We start from the raw sequence: 17,705 nt of genomic DNA, 5'->3' as shown, positions 1-17,705 counted from the left end.
TGCATGGGATACAAAGTGTGCATAGCAAAGATGTTTTGAAATTCATATATATGAGATCTATGAAATGGCAGTTTGATTAGTCATTTGGGATGAAAGTCCAACCAACCAAACAAATACAATTAGCCAAACTAGCATTTGGCAATACGCAGCCAAAAAGGAATCTGGTTATTCAAGAAAATTTTTTACTCTAGCAGGTTGAGCAATCACATATACAAATGAGCTGGAGTTTTAAAAATGAGTGTTTATAATCATCAAGCAAATTTAACAAAAATCTCTATAGTTTCTAGCATGCATTTTAAAACACAGCAGGCTTGGTTCTAAGCTGGTAGGAAGGAGAAACTTGCAGTGTTAGGTGGAAACATTTTTCGTTGAGTCTCAGAAAAAGTCACCGAAGAGATTTCTGAGAAACTTCTAGAACATTCAGGCTGTGCCACTTCTTGAATTGGTTTGTCCAGTTCAAAAAGTAACTGAATTCAACAACAACAACAACAACAAAATCTTGGGGTTTTTCTCACAGTCTATTTGGTGCCAAATTACCATTTTGTTTTTGTTTGTCATTTTTCAACTGTCCTCTTGGCTTTGTTTGAGGCAACCTGAGTATCTGCAATATTACAGAGTGCTACAGGGCTCTGATAGACTTTGCTGTAATTCAATACACTGAATATACTTGTTGTTACAATTGTACACATATTCCTATAACAGATCTTCTAAGGAAAGTACAGAGTGACAGGCAGTTATTGTGCTACTAAAAGACAATGAGATAAGGTTGCAATTTTCAAAATGAAAGTTTTTAGTTATAATTGCACGTGGTGCATTCCTTAACCCACTTATATAGGAGACATTCCCAATTACCTCTTAGAGTCAAAAAGGGACAATTAGGTCCATATTCATATGCTAATAAGCATTGCATTATTTAAACCTGTTTTTCTTTTTAAGCTATGAAAATGAGAGTTGAGCAGTGGCAATGGAAACGTATAAAAGTAGTAATTACCTACTTCAGGGTGCAGCTTTTCACATAAACACATTTCAGCTAGCAGGTTTAGTAGTTATTTTTCAATAATAAAATGGTGAATAGATCTTTTTCTCCCATAGAAATAGCCTTTAAAATACTGACTATTAAGTTACCTTAAAAATATCTCTGAGGAATGCAAAGTTTTGCTAAAAATGCTACAAATTCCCATTTCTTGTTTTAGAAAAACCACTTTCATGGAAAATGCTCTAACCTCCATTTCTTTTTTTCTTTTTTTGCCTCTAAAACAATACAGTAAGAAGGGGATCTGGAAGTATCCCTGTGCTCTCAATAGTTGGCATTTGTTGTTAGGCTCTAGGGAGATTGGAGAACGTGGCTATTTCAGGTCTTGGAAATCGTTCCTAATAGATATTGCAGGATAGCTTATGTTTGAGATGTAGCTCTCACATTGAATATTCAACGACAGGCTATTCTTCAATATTTGTTAGATGGTCTGGTTGATGGTTAATAAAAAGCTGTAAGAAAATTACTCCCTCGATTACTTAAGAGGCAGAATTTCATTTTATATTTTGTTTTATTTATTGTTTTGAGACAGGGTTTTGGAACACTTGTCTAGGCTGGCCTCAAACTTGAGATCCTTCTGCTTCAGTCTCTCAAGTTGCTGGGTTTACAAATGCACAGCACCAGGCCTGGCTTAAGGGGCAGATTTTAATTTACTAAATTGATCAGGAAAAGCCATGAAATTCAAATGAATTCACACTTTGTGTGTTTTGTGGTTCTTAGGTCACATTGCACATTGATTATGTGGCAGATAATGCTGAGCATTAGTTCATTATTGAACATTACCTGTTACATTTGCATCATGCCAGTTACACTGAGCAACCTGCATGTGTGCTGCTTCTGCAAACACTAGTTGAAATAAAGATGAGAATCCTGCACACTGCTGTGAGATTTTCTTCACAATGAGGACTCATAGAGGACAGAATCGTGAGCTCTTCAGATATCACCATTCTTCATTTATCTGGTGCAAAAGTCAACTGATTCTTATGCATACCAACTCACAGTGTATCCTGGGGTAAGTCACTTAACGTTTCTGTGCCAGGAATTTCTGCATTTGTCAAATACCTACATTAATGAATGCCTAGCCCACAGGGTTGGTGGCAGTGGCAAATAAGATAATGGTTGTAAAAAGGCTTTGTAAACTATAAGGTGCTATACAAGTGTGATGTGTTATAATAACTGTAACAATCTGTTTAAAAAATAGATGTAGTTTTTGTTTTAGCTACTGCCTTTTTACATTGGAAGCTAGGCATTTGCCCTTTGAAAAACATCAGAGATTCTGAATCAGTCTATCTTCCTATTCTGTGTTTACGAAGTTGTTCTAAAGTGAATTGCTGTTTAGCAAATTGCACAAGCAGTAACCTCCGCTTTAGACCAGAAATAAGCTGGAAGGTATGTTGTGCTCTGCAGCATTTGAAGTCTGTTAAAAGTTCTCTCTATACAAGACAGGATAACACGGTCAGAGAACTACATACACAGGTTTTGTTTAATGGTGTCAAATAAGCAGTAAAACCAAACAACGCAACAGTCACATTTTGAACATAATAAGCAGTGCAAGTAAATGGAAGAGGGCTACTTTTCATCTGTGATTTTCCCCACAATATAATTCTGGATATTTGTTAATTCTGTAATGAAACCCAGAGCTAGGATAGAAATTCTTTCTGGGCTGGGCACAGTGGCATGTACCCATTGTCCCAGCCACTTGGGAGGCTGAGGCATGAGGATTGGAAGTTCGAGGCCAGCTTGGGCAACTTAGAGAGAGCCTATCTCAGAAAATAAAAACCAGAACAAATAAGAACCAAAACAAACAAATGAGAGAGAAAAAAAGAGAAATCCTTTTGATCAATGAAAGAGTGAACAATAAGCATATAAAGTTTTGTAAACCTCAAAACCTCAACGTAAAATATATTTTTAGGTCTCATGAAAATGCTTTGGAAAACTGATCTTATGATTGATTTAAATGCTATGATTTCACAAGTGTCAGGTGAGCTGCTGCCCTTAGCAATGTGTGTCTCTGTGAATTGATTGCAATCGGAATGTTCACTTTTAGTTGGAGTTTTGTTCCAGAAGCTTAAAATATTTATGCTGGGTGCAGTGGTGCATGTCTGTAATTCCAAAGATTCAGGGGACTGAGGCAAGAGAATTGGAAGTTCGAGACCAGCCTGGGCAACTTAGTGAGACTCTGTCTCAAAATAAAAAATAAAAAGGGCTGGGGATGTAGCTCAGTGGTAAAGCACCCTTGAGTTCAATCTTGGTACAAAAAAAAAAAAGAATTTTCTTCTTCTCATTATTTTTCTCATTAACATATCCCAAGCACTTGTGTTATTTACAATTATAGCAAAACAGACCTGTTGTTATTTACAATTGGAAGTATAAAAATAATTGAGATGATTTCTTGACATTCTAAGAAGTGATTCTCTAGATTGTTAAAAGGTTTTGAATCCTTCTTAAGGACAGAGTTGGGAAATGAAAAAGCTTACGGGGAATGCATTGGAGCCTGAGGTTAGTAAGTACCCTGGGGAAGGGGTTAAAGTTGGAGACCTTTTGGAGAGGCCTTACTGGCTTCAGCTTTTTCCCTTTGGAGCCACATTCAAAAGGGACATTTTATGACTGCAGTGACCTTGGAAAGTCAGGATGGTACCACAGATACACACCTGCTACAGTGGCAGTCTTTAGAAGTTGGCTTCTATCTGGCAGCTGACCAGATTGAAAGAATTTTAATCTGGACGAGGTTTATGAAGTAACATCACTCAGACTCTGTCCTCTCTGAAGCCCTTTTTCTACCAAGCACAAGGGTGTTCAGTCAATCAGTTGCTTATCAGACCTATCTTAATTAGGCCTCGGAAATCATTATGCAAAGTAAATTGTTGTTAAGCGGTTACTACACTCTTAGCAAGTGTGCACTCTGTTCATTTCTGAAAGGAGATTTTCTTCATTTCGAGAGTCACAGCTGGAATAGAACGAAAACCTAACACCAGCCAGGAAGCTTCCTGCTGGGGGCAGTTTCCTTGCTTTCAGCATAATTATGCAAATCCATCTTTGACATTAGAGAAAGGCCAATGACAATGTCAAGCAAATGTTATCCAATTTTCACTTAGTCCCATTTTAGGTATTCACAGAGCTGATGTTCAAGCACTGAAATTTGTGAGTCATTTAAATGTCTAAGGGAATTGCTGCTTGGTTCCTGTTACTGGAGTGGTGAAATTCAAAGAAGAAAATCGTGGTCTACACAGAGGCCTCTGCTTCTAGCTACTTGACAGCGGTGGTGCTATCAGTTTACTTGTGATTCTTATAATATTCACAGGCCATTTCCATGACACTGAAATTAGCTGTGTCTAGATGTAAAACACAAGCACCTGCAGTCAGTCTTTTATTCTGTTTTGGTTTCATTTATCTGTTTGTTTTCATATAGCTTTACCCAGCACCGCCACAATGTTTAGGGAACCATAAACATGTGGATGTTCAAGTCAAATAAAACGGGTACAGAAGTCTCATTAGTTACAGAGGCTACAGAGATGGACTTGTGGACACTGTAAGCTGGAAACAATCGTAGCATGGTCTAGAATGGCCTGTTCATGCATATGAGTTACCTGAAGCCTGTGGGAAATGACTTGTCCAGAGTCCATAAGTAAATCAACAGAGTAGCAAGGAGGGGAACCCCGATTTTCTAATACCCAATCCAGTGTTTGTTCTACTACATTGCATTATCTCCAGGACATGTTTGAGGACCAGGAAGCAATCTTCCACAGAGGCAATATGGACATCTTCTTATGCCGTGACATTTGAGAGATTTTCAAATCCTTTTTGTGAGGACCAAACATTGAAGCCTTATACCTCCCAAAGCAGGAAGCTTGAATGTTTGTCCAAAATCAGTGGCCATCATGAAGAGCAAATGACCCAGAAAACGATCTTTTTAGAAGGCTGTGTACTGAAGAAAATTCCTACATTCCAGAGAAAATGAGTGACTTTGGGAGACTCTGATGACACCACTGATGTAGGTTTCTCTGGTTAAGCAAGCTGGGCTCTGTGATAGCTGTGATAGCTTTGGGATTCAGGAAATATGGAAAATATGCACAGTTCATTAAGTGCATTATGGGAAGGATAAAATTTTAAAAAAGAAAAGAAAAATATTATGGGGTCTGGGGCTGTAGCTCAGTGGTAGAGTACTTGCCTAATATGTGTGAGGCCCTGGGTTTCATTCTCAGCCCTGCAAAAAATGTGTTATGTGTCTTTAGGCCTTATTGTAGAATGACTTTGGAGATTACCAGGGGGAATTACCAGGGTTTTAAAGGATATAGGCTAATGGACAAAGAAGGGGAGCCAAGAGAGATGGAAGGGGAAAATGAAACCAATATGGAAGAGAGAACAATAGGATAAAAGAGAAAGATGTAAGGGCAGGAATTCAAAGAAAGGAGGCAAGGATCCTATCTTAGTTTCCATAATGGGGCTGTAGCCCAGCTGTATTCACTATGGAGGTAGAAATAACAAAGCCAGATGGAGAGGTCCCGTGACTAGTATAGACGGGAAACAACATGCCAAAGACTGGATATACTGTTAAATTAGAGTTGTTGATGAACTAAGCTCTGATAGCTAATTCAAGAAACTGTATTTCCAAGTCTAAGCAATAGCAAACAAAAACCAGAGTTGAAAGGCCAAATCTGATATTAAAAACCAATAAAGTGGAGACAGGACTCTTTTCTCCTGATGTGTGTAGTGTTCTGTGTGGTTGTGATAGACTGAAAGTTTGTGTCTCCCCCAAATTCCTCTGTTGAAATTCTAATACCCAATGTGCTGGTATTAAGAGGTGGGGCCTTTGGGAGGTAGTTAGGTCATGAAGTTGGTGTCCTCATGATGGGTTTAGTAAGAAGACACTCTCTCTCTCCTTTGTGCTTTCTCTCTCTCTCTCCTTTGTGAGCATACAATGAGAAGAAGATGGTTGCCTATAATCCAGTACATGGTCAGGACTTTCAGTAGAATCCGGCTATGTTGGAACTTTGTTTTTTCTGATGCTGCAGATGGAACCCAGGGCCTTGGACATGCTAGGCAAGCACTCTACCACTGATTTTCACTGTCCCTCAGGACCCATGCTGGCACTTTGACCTTGGACTTCCAGCCTCTTGAATGTTGAGAAATAAGTGCTTGTTGTTGAAACCATCCAGACTATGGTGTTCTGTTATAGGAGCCTCAACTAATGAAGGTAGTGGTGGAGCAAGCCCCAATGAAAGAAGGCACTATATGCTCTTGCAAACAATTGTATATCCAACACCTAACACAGTGCCTAGTATACATTAGGGGCTTAATAAATGTTTTTTAAAATGAATGGATGAATAATTACAATAGGCACTCTCTTAAAGACTTTCTGCATTGGGCGATTGGCCATAAGTACCAGAAAGAAATGTATATATAAAGGATACAGAGAATGAGAAGAAAATGGCAAAAGGATATAGGGAAGGCATTTAAGGATATAAGTTGGGTGGCCTGGCTGTATGCCTAAAGGATAGACTTATTTTGCCAAAGGCAAGCTTTGTGTTTCATTTTGTACAAAATGAAATGATGTCTCTTTGTGAACATACTTTGAAGTCTGGAGTGTCAATGTAAATATGAATTATCATCATTGTACACCTCCATTGAGCCAAGATGGGTTTTTTCTCTCCCTGATCTGTTCCCTTGGGGCTTTTGTTGGTACAGAATGGGTGTGGTAGATACATAGATTGTCTAAATCTCAATGTATTTCTTCTCTTTCCCATATGAAAAGGACTAAGGTGTTCACATTTCTTGTTAGGCTCATATGTCACTACATGTATAGACATAAAAAGGGAGACTTTAATGCCCTTATGATCAAAGAGTACAAGCAGAGTCAGTGAATTACCATGCTGAGGTATTTATTGGCCATGGAAATTCAAAAGTTCCCATGGAGAGTTCATAAAAGAGTCCCTCACCCCCAATTGTTTGTTTCTCTATGTTTTTATGGCAAAATGCAGATTGACCTCAAATTTAGGCTCATAGTAACTACCTAAACAAATGGGAAGTAAATGACTGAATGAACGGATGAACTCAGAGGTAATTATCTTGTACAATAAAGGAGATGTTTAGATGTCTCACTGGTACCCATTAAAGAAAGAAAACAAGTATAACTTTCCTTCCCCTACTCAACTTCCTATAACCCCAGCTGCTGGGTCATGCTGTCCTTGGCATTTAGCAGAAAGGACTGTTGGAAAAATGAATCAAGCTTTAATTACAAAGCATTAATCTTTGAAAATTTCAAATTTCTGCTGCTTAGATTAGTAGGTCCTTAACTGTTTAACCTAGTGTGTTTCAGTTTGAAGCCAGTCCCCCTCATTTACTTGCTGTTAACTTTGTGCAAATTACTTCATAATTTTCGTGTCTCAGTTTTCTGTTCTGTGAAATTTGGATAATACTGGTGTCCATTCTCTAAGGTCATTTTGAGATATGTGTGATATTAACTGTAAATAATTATATAATAGTACTTGGTACATAGAAATTACTCAATGATTGCTTTTGTTACTACTTTAAAAAATTTTTATTAGTGAATAAATGGAAGTCTGGAACAAGAGCTGCTGCTTTGTTGGGTCTGTTTTTTTTTTTTTTTTTTTTTTTTTGTCGTCGTTGTTGTTTTTCTTTTGGTACAGGGAATTGAACTCAGGGACACTCAACCACTGAGCCACATCCCCAGCCCTATTTTGCATTTTATTTTGAGATAGGGTTTCACTGAGTTGCTTAGGGCCTCACTAAGTTGCTGAGATTGGCTTTGAATTTGTGATCCTCCTGCCTCAGCCTCCAGAGTCACTGGGATTACAGGCATGCACCACCATGTCTGGCTTGTGGGGTCTGTTTTTGACAGGTCAAGTTTAATGATCAGGAAACATATTCTATGATGTTATTTCACAATTTGATTTTAACTTTTTTTATTGAGACATAATATTTGTATATCCTTATGGGGTATATTATTGTAATTCTATATATGAATGCAGCATGCAATAATCAAATCAGGGCAATAAGTATTTCCATCTCTTCCACCATTAATCATTTTTACATACTGGCTATTTTGTACTGTTTTTCTAGTCATTTTGAAATATATCACAGATTGTTTTAACCAATAATTACCCTACTGCGCTATTAAAAAAAAACAGAACTAATTTTTCCTCTCTAATTGCCTTTTGATGTCCCTTACCAGCAATTTGCTTTGAATGTATGATGGTCTCTTAGGATGGTAATTGAATTGTAGAGAAAGAGGCTGAGGAGAAAGCTGAGGCTAGAAGAGGAATGAGACCATTGTGGGAGAGAGTACAGGAAGCAAAAAGAATTTTAGGGCTGAACCTTGGAGAAAATTCACATTATGGAGTTAGAGGAGGAATTAGCAATGCTATACAGGGTCAGAGAAATAGAACTGAAATATATCTAAAAGAGGAAAGGAAAGAGATATCTTTTAGAAGGAGTAGCAAGTCAATAGTTTCAAATACATCTGCAGAGAAATCAAGGATGATTAACTTGCGATATCTATTCATTTGTCACATTGCTGCTTTATGATAAAGACTTAATTTTATTGATGTTGCATTCATATTCCCAGCACAGTTCCTGGTTCATGGAAGGCGGTCAATGTATATTTGTTAAATGAATGAACAAAAAAGTAATTGGAAAAAGTAATTTCCGTGGACCTTTTGTGACAAAAATCAGATTGCAAAAGGTAAAGAGTAAATGCATGATGAGGAGATGGAGGTATCAGTTGATAAATATTTGTACAGAGGTGGGAGTATTAAGATGGCAAATGAAGGAAGATACAGGATTAATAATAGGTGTTTTTAAAATGTGGGAGTGAGGGAAGAAATGGGCATGTCTATATATACATAGAGAAAAGAGATTGAAGATACTTTAAGGGAAGGAGCAAATGATAGAACAGGGATGGGTAGTTATACAGGATGTAAAGATGCTGGCACCTCATTCTCTGAGAGGGAGGAAGAGAGGATGGATGGTGTTGAGCTGAAATTAATTGGCCCAATACAACCTGTGCACTTGAAACACAGATTTGGCCCAAAGGGGAATTCTTGTGTAGTAAACTACAACCTAGCTTAATATGCAAGCAGGTTGTAGCCTAATCAAGGTATATATTCTCATAATTAAGCAGCTGAGCCTCAGCCAATCACAGTAGCCTTTCATTCAGCCAATTCCTAGCTGAAGTCTCCCAAATTAGGCCCACATAAAGCAAAGGCAGTTTTACCAATCAGGTTCTTTCTGTTTGTCACTTCCTTTTCTGTGGCTATAAATATAACCTGTACATGTGATGGGGTAGGTCATTTGGTTCAGAACCATCTTTGATCTGAAATACTACGTGGTTCTAGAAAGTTAATTTTTTTCTCAAGTAGACTTTATTATATAGAACTGGTCTCAGTTTTTCTTTTAATAATGGCAATAGGAAAATACAGTGGTGTAAGGAGGAAGGTATGGCAAAGGTGAGGTCTAGAGATAGAGAAAAGTGGGATATGAGAGAACTCAATTCATGTGTCTGAAAAGGACAAGAGGATTGCCATGGGTGGGGAGCAGCATTTGAACAGGAAAGATTGGGATCAGTTCTAGAGTGCTCTCTCTGTGATCTATGAGGTGGAGGGACTGCCCAATTGATGATGTCTCTTGCATTCTGAAATGATTTCCTAAGAACATTTTATATAATTTTAATAAGTATATTAAATCATTAATATTAAAACTTGATAAGTGTAGGATCTAAGCAGCATTTTTATTTTATTTAATTAATTTATTTAATTCATTCAGATTTTAAAAATTATTTGTTCTATTTAGTTATACATGACAGCAGAATGCATTTTGATTCATTGTATACAAATGGAGTACAACTTTTCATTTCTCTAGTTGTACACGATGTAGAGTCACACCATGTATGTAATCATACATGTACATAGGGTAATGTTTCCCTCAGTCCACCATCTTTCCTTCCCCCTAACCCTCCCCTTCCCTAATTTCCCTCTACACAATCCAAAGTTCCTCCATTCTTCCCTTACCTCCCGGCCCCGTTATGAATAATCATCCACTTATCAGAGAAAACATTTGGCCTTTTTTTTTTGAGGGGGGATTGGCTTATCTTGCTTAACATGATATTCTCCAACTCCATCCATTTACCTGCAAATGCCATAATTTTATTCTTCTTTATGGCTGAATAATATTCCATTGTGTATATACCACAGTTTCTTGATCCATTCATCTATTGAAGGGCATCTAGGTTGGTTCCACAATCTAGTTATTGTAAATTCAGCTAAGTAGCACTTTTTAAAAATGGTGTAAAATCATGTTCAATTCTAAGAATGTTTATTATCAGTAGTAAGATTGGAAGAACATAATGAATTTTATTACATTATATTTTCTCAACTTTAATAAGGCAAAATTTTAAATCTAGGAGAAAAGAGAGACTAGTGTTTTCATGACAATTATTCAAATGTATATGTTCTGGTCTGTAAACACACACCTTGCAAATGTCAGTATCATATCTGTAGCACTGTAAAGTCTAAATTTGGAATTTGATCAGCCTTTGTTAAGCACATTTGTAAGGGTTTTGTTGTTGGTGGTGGTTTGCTTGCTTTAACTTTTTGCTTCATCATTGTTTTTTTCCCTTTTCATAAGAAGACTCACTGTATATTTACATGAGATTAAATGCACTGAAATTGAACCCAAAGTTTCAATTTGACTCATTTTTCTTAGTTTTGGGATTAGTTTTATAGGAAGAAGTTGAGTTGATTGGAACAGTAGAACTCTACTATGCAACCATATGGCCCCCATTTCTTCTGGTACACAAATAAATTTACTCTAGGCTTCTGAAGTACACATGCTCATCCTACCATGATTAACACAGTCTTGTGACTAGCAAGGATGTGAGGATAGGGGTTGGGGAGTGAAGATGTTTCCCTTAGAAGAGGTTATTCAGAATTTCTAGGTTCTTCTACTTCAGCTGCTATAGTAGCCACATAAGCAATATTACTCTCTCTTCTTTTGTGGCACTGAAGTCTCCTCATAGTACATAATAAAAAGTTCAATGGCTTTACCATCAAGATTTCATTCTTAAGACCCTTTCCTTTTGCTTTAGTAGAGCAACTTTTGTGAGTACCACCGTTTTAGATTTGGATCAAAATTAACACTTGGTGCTTTCTTCAGTTCAGGGGTAGCCTGTGGCATTTGTCATTGCCAATTTATACAAAAGCTGATTTTTCTCCCTTTCAGTTCCTCTTGATTTTTTTCCATGTATTCTGCTCTTGGGTAATAAAATAGTTCTTTAAGAATTTCAGTGAGTGCTTTAAGACCTGAATTTTGATTGCTGCTTCCTGATTTCAGGGTTTTTCAATTTTATTTTTTGTAAGGCAAGGCATTTAGAATTTTGAAAATTCATTTATCAATTGATCAAGCTTCTTTTTCATAGATTTAAAATTACTTTTTACCATCTTTGTCTTTCGTGTTCAGTACTTTTAGGATAGAAACATTTTTTCTAAAATAGTCATGAATACCTGAGGCTCCGATGCTACTACATTTTATGCCTTGATCTGAAATACAATTTTAACTTTTGTGCCAATAGATGTAAAGGCTGTATTCTCATAATTCTTCCCTGCCCTCAGTGAAGTTATAACTTACCAAGTTTTGTTCTTCATTTTCATCAGTAGATAGCTTTAAGTAAAATTCTAAGCACACTTTCATATGATGATAAGTATGCACTTGTAGTCACTGATCTTCTTGTTTTCCATTTTTCCTGTTTCTTTAAACTACTTTTTTTTTACCTTTTAAATATGAGCTCATAACCTCAAGTTGTTTGGTTGATAAGTAAATACATATAACTGGTGCCCATATCATTGTACTTCCTATAACCTCCCAATGTTTTGGATGACACTTTGAGAAATGTATTATCCCTCCCATGACCAGTATGTTCACAGATGTGAATGTTTTCTGGGTCACTTCCTAAGAGGTCACTACACCACAGTCTTACTGTTAAAAGTGCAAACATCTCAGTGGAGGAGTCACACTGCCTATACCTAGGGAAGCTCTTCAGCCACATGAACTCTTATTATTTTTTTACTGCTGAAGGGGTAAGAACCTTGCAGGATGGTCCTGTGAAAGAGTTGTGCAAAGTGTCTTAACAAGATAAAGTCATGCCATCTTACACTCACAACCACTGTTTCATGCTGCTGTTAAACACTGCAGTATTTAGAAGCATCTTGCTGTCTACTCTCTGAAAATGCTACCACTTTTCTCTATTACCTTGAAGTATAAATGTTTATATAAAGAAAGGTAATGTAATGTGGTACTGCTAGAATATTTTTAAAAAATGAATTTTTGGTTTAGTGTTAGGGTTAGAGTTAGGGTTAGGGAGGGGGGCAAGTATGGAGGAAGGAAGGACTGTATAGAGGGAGAAGAGGGGTGGGAGGGGTGGGGGGAAGTGAAAAATAACAGAATGAATCAAACAACATTACTGTATGTAAATTTATGATTACACAAATGGTATGCCTTTACGCCATGTACAGAGAAACAACATGTATCCCATTTGTTTACAATAAAAAAATGAAAAAAATGAATTTTTGATGGTAAACTCTCTAAGCATTATCCTTTCTCTTTGATGAGATGTACTCTATGACCTTGAGTCAACCAACAAAGGGCTAATATACTCTTTCAAAGTCAGAATGGGAATTAGACCTGTAGAGTTTGGGGGAGGTGCCACCTGTATTCTGATGACTTGGTCTGGATGGTTTCTCTGCATATTTGGAGTAGGATTAATATTAGCATCTGCTCTTTTGATTTAGTAAACATTGATCCATGCTGTTTCACCATCCAGAACCCTTTCTTGGAGGGGATATTAAAAATGTTAGACAGAGTTGGACAAAGTGGTACACACCTGTATCCCAGCAACTTGGATGGCTGAGGCAGAAGGATTACAAGTTCAAGGCCAACCTCAGCAATTTAGTGAGACCTGTCTCAAAATAAATAAAAGTAAACAGGATTGGGGATGTAACTGACTAGTAAAGTTCCACTAAGTTCAATCCCTAGTACCAAAAAAAAAAAAAAAATAATAATAATAACAATAAAATAATAATAAAAAGAAAGAAAAGAAATAATATCAGAATCTAATCAAGAGTTTCATCATAACCAGATGTGGTGGCACATGCTTATAATCCCAGTACCTGTGGAGGCTGAGGCAGCAGAATCACAAGTTCAAAGCTAGCCTCAGCAATTTAGCAAGGCCATAGGTAACTTAGCCAGACCTTGTTTCAAAATTAAAAAAGGCCAAGGATGTGGCTCAGTGGTTACATGTCCCTGGGTTTAATCTCCCATACAAAAAAACCCCCAGTTTCATCATATCCTCCATATACATATAATATATAATGTGAGAAACCATCAAGCAATATTGACTCTACTGGTGTACCTTGAAGTTGTAAGCACTGAATGAGAGGTGTAGATTAGGATTTTAATACTTTCATTTCTGAACTAAGGATAGAATGTATATCTTTAGTGGTTTGACAATTTTCCTCAGTATGTTTGTCCTAGTCTTTCATTGCCATGACAAAATACCTGAGACAATAAATATAAAGGAGAAAAGGTTATTCTGGCTCATAGTTTCAGAGTTTTTGGTCCATGGTCACTTCACTGTAATGCTATGGTCTGTGGGGAGGCAGAACATCATGGTGGTAGTATGTCGTGGAGGAAGAAAGCTCACCACATGGTGGGCAAGAAGCAGGGGAGGGGGTACCAGGGACAAGGTAATAGCTTTCAAGGGCATGCCCCCAGTGACCTGCTTTCTCTCACTAGGCCTTACTTCCTACAGTTTCTACCACCTCCCAGTAGCCCATTAAATTTTTAATCCATCAATGTATTAATTCATTGATGAGGTTAAAGACCTCATGATCCAATCGCTTCTCCAAAGTCCCACCTCTGAAAACTGCTCCCCTGGGGACCAAGTCTTCTACATGAGTTTTGGGAGGACATTTTAGACACAAACCATAACAATGTTGATCTTAGGAGAAGTTAGTAAGGTAAGAGAGGTTAAATGGCACATATTTAGGACCCATACATGGTCAAAAACACTCACCACATGAGTGTGTCTGGCATTTAAAATCTCTATTTCAAGGTCAAATGAAATATCTTGATAAACTTGACTTCATTTAGCATGCAAAGAAACAACACTAACCTAGTACCAGAGTGCCATCCATACACCTTCCTGCCCCTTACTCCCTGCCTTGCTTACTGGAAGAGGAAAATTTAGTAGACCCTGAAGGTAGATATTTCTTTTTAGCCAGTAGTCTGAAAGCCTAAGTGAGGGAGTAGGCTGATGGGGAAACAAGTGTTAATCTGGGCTGGGCTAATAAAGAATGGGTGCTAGGTGTCCGTGAAGTTTAAACTTTCTCCTGGGGTTTGGGTGGATCTCTCATATTCTATGCTATTTAATCTGTGTTTCTGACCTCTCTTATTCTTGACCTTTAAATAACAACATTACTCTGATTTCCTGTGTCCCCGACACCTTCACCTCTGGAAAATCACAACTCTACATCTTAAACTCCATTTTTTAAACGGAGGCATAATAAAATAATATCTACCCCTCACACACTTCCAGACATATGAACACATGTGCCTTTGTTTTTTTCTAAAAGTTTCACTTCTTTGATGCCTGAATACTTTAAAACTTGGGTAAATTCAGTCATTGCTACTCAAAAGGCAGATTTTGTTTAATTTGTTTATTAATTAGGTTATTTGATTTTTTGGCATAAAGTTTTTTGAATTCTTTATATATTCTAGATATTAATCCTCTAGCAAAGATCTTCTCCCATTCTGTAGGTTCTCTTTTCACCTTCTAATTTATTGATGCCATCCCATTTATTGACAGTTGGCATTATTTCCTGAGTTTTAGGGGTTCTATTGAGAAAGTTGTCGCCTGGGCTTATATGCTGGAGTGTTGAACCTATGTTTTCTTCTAGGAGTCATATAGTTTCTGGTCCAATTCCTAGGTCTTTGAATCATTTTGATTTGATTTTTACGTACCCTAAGAAGACATGTTTAAAGTGAACAATATGTAGGCTAATGACATTCTATTTCTAACAGAGATATTAAAACTATTTAACAATGAGAACAAAATGAACACCAACAGTTGAAGATGACTTAGCAACCCCTGAATCTTGGAAGGCTGAAACTGTGCATATCAGCTGAGTACTGGCGTTGACACCTGTCAGATGATTTCTAAAGCAGTTTACAAACACAGCCCTTCATTTGTTCATTTGTTCATTCATCCAGTATTATTGTAAACCTACTATGTGCTACACACCGTGTAAAATATCAGTTATATAAAGACCTATGATCTAATAGGATTTAAAATCTAGTCTTAGAATTACATAAGGATTGAAAACTACCTTCGATTTATTTTTCAATCTAGAAAGATAACTACTCTGTTCTCATAAGAAACCCTGAGTCTAATGATTTGGACAAACTAAAAATGGCAAGCACTGGGTTGTTCTTTGTACAAGATCAATAGCAGAAGGAATTACTTTATTCTGGAGCCCCAAAGAACTGGTCAGGAAGAACTGAGTAAAACAGGAGAGAGAAAATATCATTTTCATCACCATGAGGAAGAGAAGCCTTCTTTTCATCTCTGGATTTGTGTATTTTTCTTAAATTATAAAGCACCTATTTCAAATGGCATTATTTTGAATTTCTTTACATGCTTTGATAGTCAGTGAGCAGCTGAAACTAAAGATAGTAGATGAGAAAGAAAGGAGAAAACACATTGAAGGTGAGCTCTGAGGAGATTTTGCATCCTAATGATCAGCAATTATCCAGGAATCTTGTGTGTGTGTGTGTGTAGAGGGGGGAGAGCTGGCTCCCACCAGGCTGGGGCCAATTATCCAGATGTTGTGGATGGACTGAATGATGTGGGAGGGTTTGCTCTGCAGGAAATGAGCTTGATGAATGTTACTTTTCTTCAACATGTGGCATACTGAACACATATTCCTCTTAGGATTTTATTTTTACAGCAAAGCCAAAAAGAAGTATGTGTTTAATGCTTTTTTTCCCCTTCGAATTAGCATTTACTTTGGATGCCTCCTGAATAAATGAAACATACTAAAATTTCAGACACTAAGGAACTCCTGTGGAAAAAATTGCCTCTAAAAACTTTTGGGTTGTTATAAGGTTTTTGAATATCTTAGAGAACCTGACATTTTCTGGATTCTGATTTGTCTCCAAACCATCTCAAAATCCCAGTTTAAATAGCAGGCAAATAGTAAGCTTCTCAAAAAATGATGCTGGCTGCATGAGAGAACATGTCCATGGGTTGCAGTGATGCAGAAGCATATGGGAGTGGGTAGGAATGTTGCAACATTGTTTTTTGTTCCCCTTACAGACAGAAAATTTGAGAACTGCTGTTTTTAGTAGGATGCTCTACATACACATTGTAATGGTTAAGTTGAACTATCAACTTGATTGGATTAAGAGATGCCGATGATTAAGAGGTTTCTGGGTGTGTCCATGAGGGCGTGTCTAGGAATGACTGGAATGTGGGATAGTGAACTGAAGTGGAGCCCCCTCCCTGAGCATGGGCAGCACTGCCCAATAGGATGGAATAAACGTTGGAAGAACAAGGAAGCAGATGCAGATGCAAGCTCAGCTCTTCTTGAACTGGTTCTTGATTGCTGCTTGGATCTTCTGAGGACATTGGACTCTCGCTTCTTCACTCTTCCAAAGCAGACTCTGCCAGTGATTCTCCAGGTAGTTTCCAGAAGCACTGATCTCAGACTAGGGTAGCACTGTTGATCTCTCTTGCTGTGGAGCCTCTTGTACTGTGCAGTTGCTGGTTCTTCCAGCTCTCTAGCCTGCAAATGGCCATTGTGGACTATCCAGCTTGTAAGCCAGTCTAATAAATCCCCTTTTATAATCATACTTCCTCTAGAGAACCCTGTCTAATACACACATTAAACTCCATTAAGTTTTCATACAGTTAACAGAGTTATCACTTGTTTAGTGAAGGCAGAAACAATTGTGGTCATTATTTCTTTTTGTCATAAAAGTCTCTTTCCCTTTAACTTCTCTTCTTCAGTGATGGAAAAAAGTACATGAATTATTTTGTCTGGTTTTCTCTCTGGGTAGGCACCATATTTACCAGTGATAACACCACTGAAGGCTAGGTCAGAGCAGAGGAGAAGGTACAAACAACTCTGCTGATGCAAAGGGAAGATTACTTAATTGTTTAGACCTCTTTAATTGCCTTGATCATGTCTTTACAAGCTTATCCATGGAGGAAATTACCCTTCTTGCTATAGCTGTGGCTCCACAATTCAATTATTGAAGTACTTTGTCTTTTTATTTTTTATTAGTACCAGGAATTGAACCCAGGGGCACTTTACCACTGTGCCACATCCCCAGTCCTTTTCGTATTTTTTTGAGACACAGTCTTGTTAAATTGCTGAGGCTGGCCTTGAATTTACAATCTTCCTGCCTCAGCCTCCTGAGCTGCTGGGATTACAGGCATATGCCACCACATCCAGCTATTAAAGTACTTTGTCTTTGTAGTCTCCTCTATCATGGATTAAATGCTTCCTCAAAGAATGAAAATTTTTAGCAAATATACTTTAATTATGAATTCTGTGCTTAGTTTGCTGGTAGAAAATCCTTTCAGACATTTAATTAAAAA

General features: G+C 37.5%; 1 long non-coding RNA gene across 1 annotated transcript in view; it reads left to right on the top strand.

Moving 5' to 3' along the window:
* The first annotated feature begins 1,901 nt into the window (after positions 1-1,901).
* The window catches only part of LOC306651911, a 36,189-nt gene continuing 20,385 nt past the window's right edge, over positions 1,902-17,705 (top strand). The window contains exon 1 of the long non-coding RNA XR_013761240.1: positions 1,902-2,045. This is a non-coding gene — a long non-coding RNA (uncharacterized lncRNA). The remainder of the gene's footprint in view (positions 2,046-17,705) is intronic.

Source organism: Sciurus vulgaris (assembly GCF_902686455.1).
Source record: "Sciurus vulgaris genome assembly, chromosome: X".
Lineage (NCBI taxonomy): Eukaryota > Metazoa > Chordata > Mammalia > Rodentia > Sciuridae > Sciurus > Sciurus vulgaris.
This window is presented reverse-complemented; position numbering and strand designations above follow the sequence as displayed.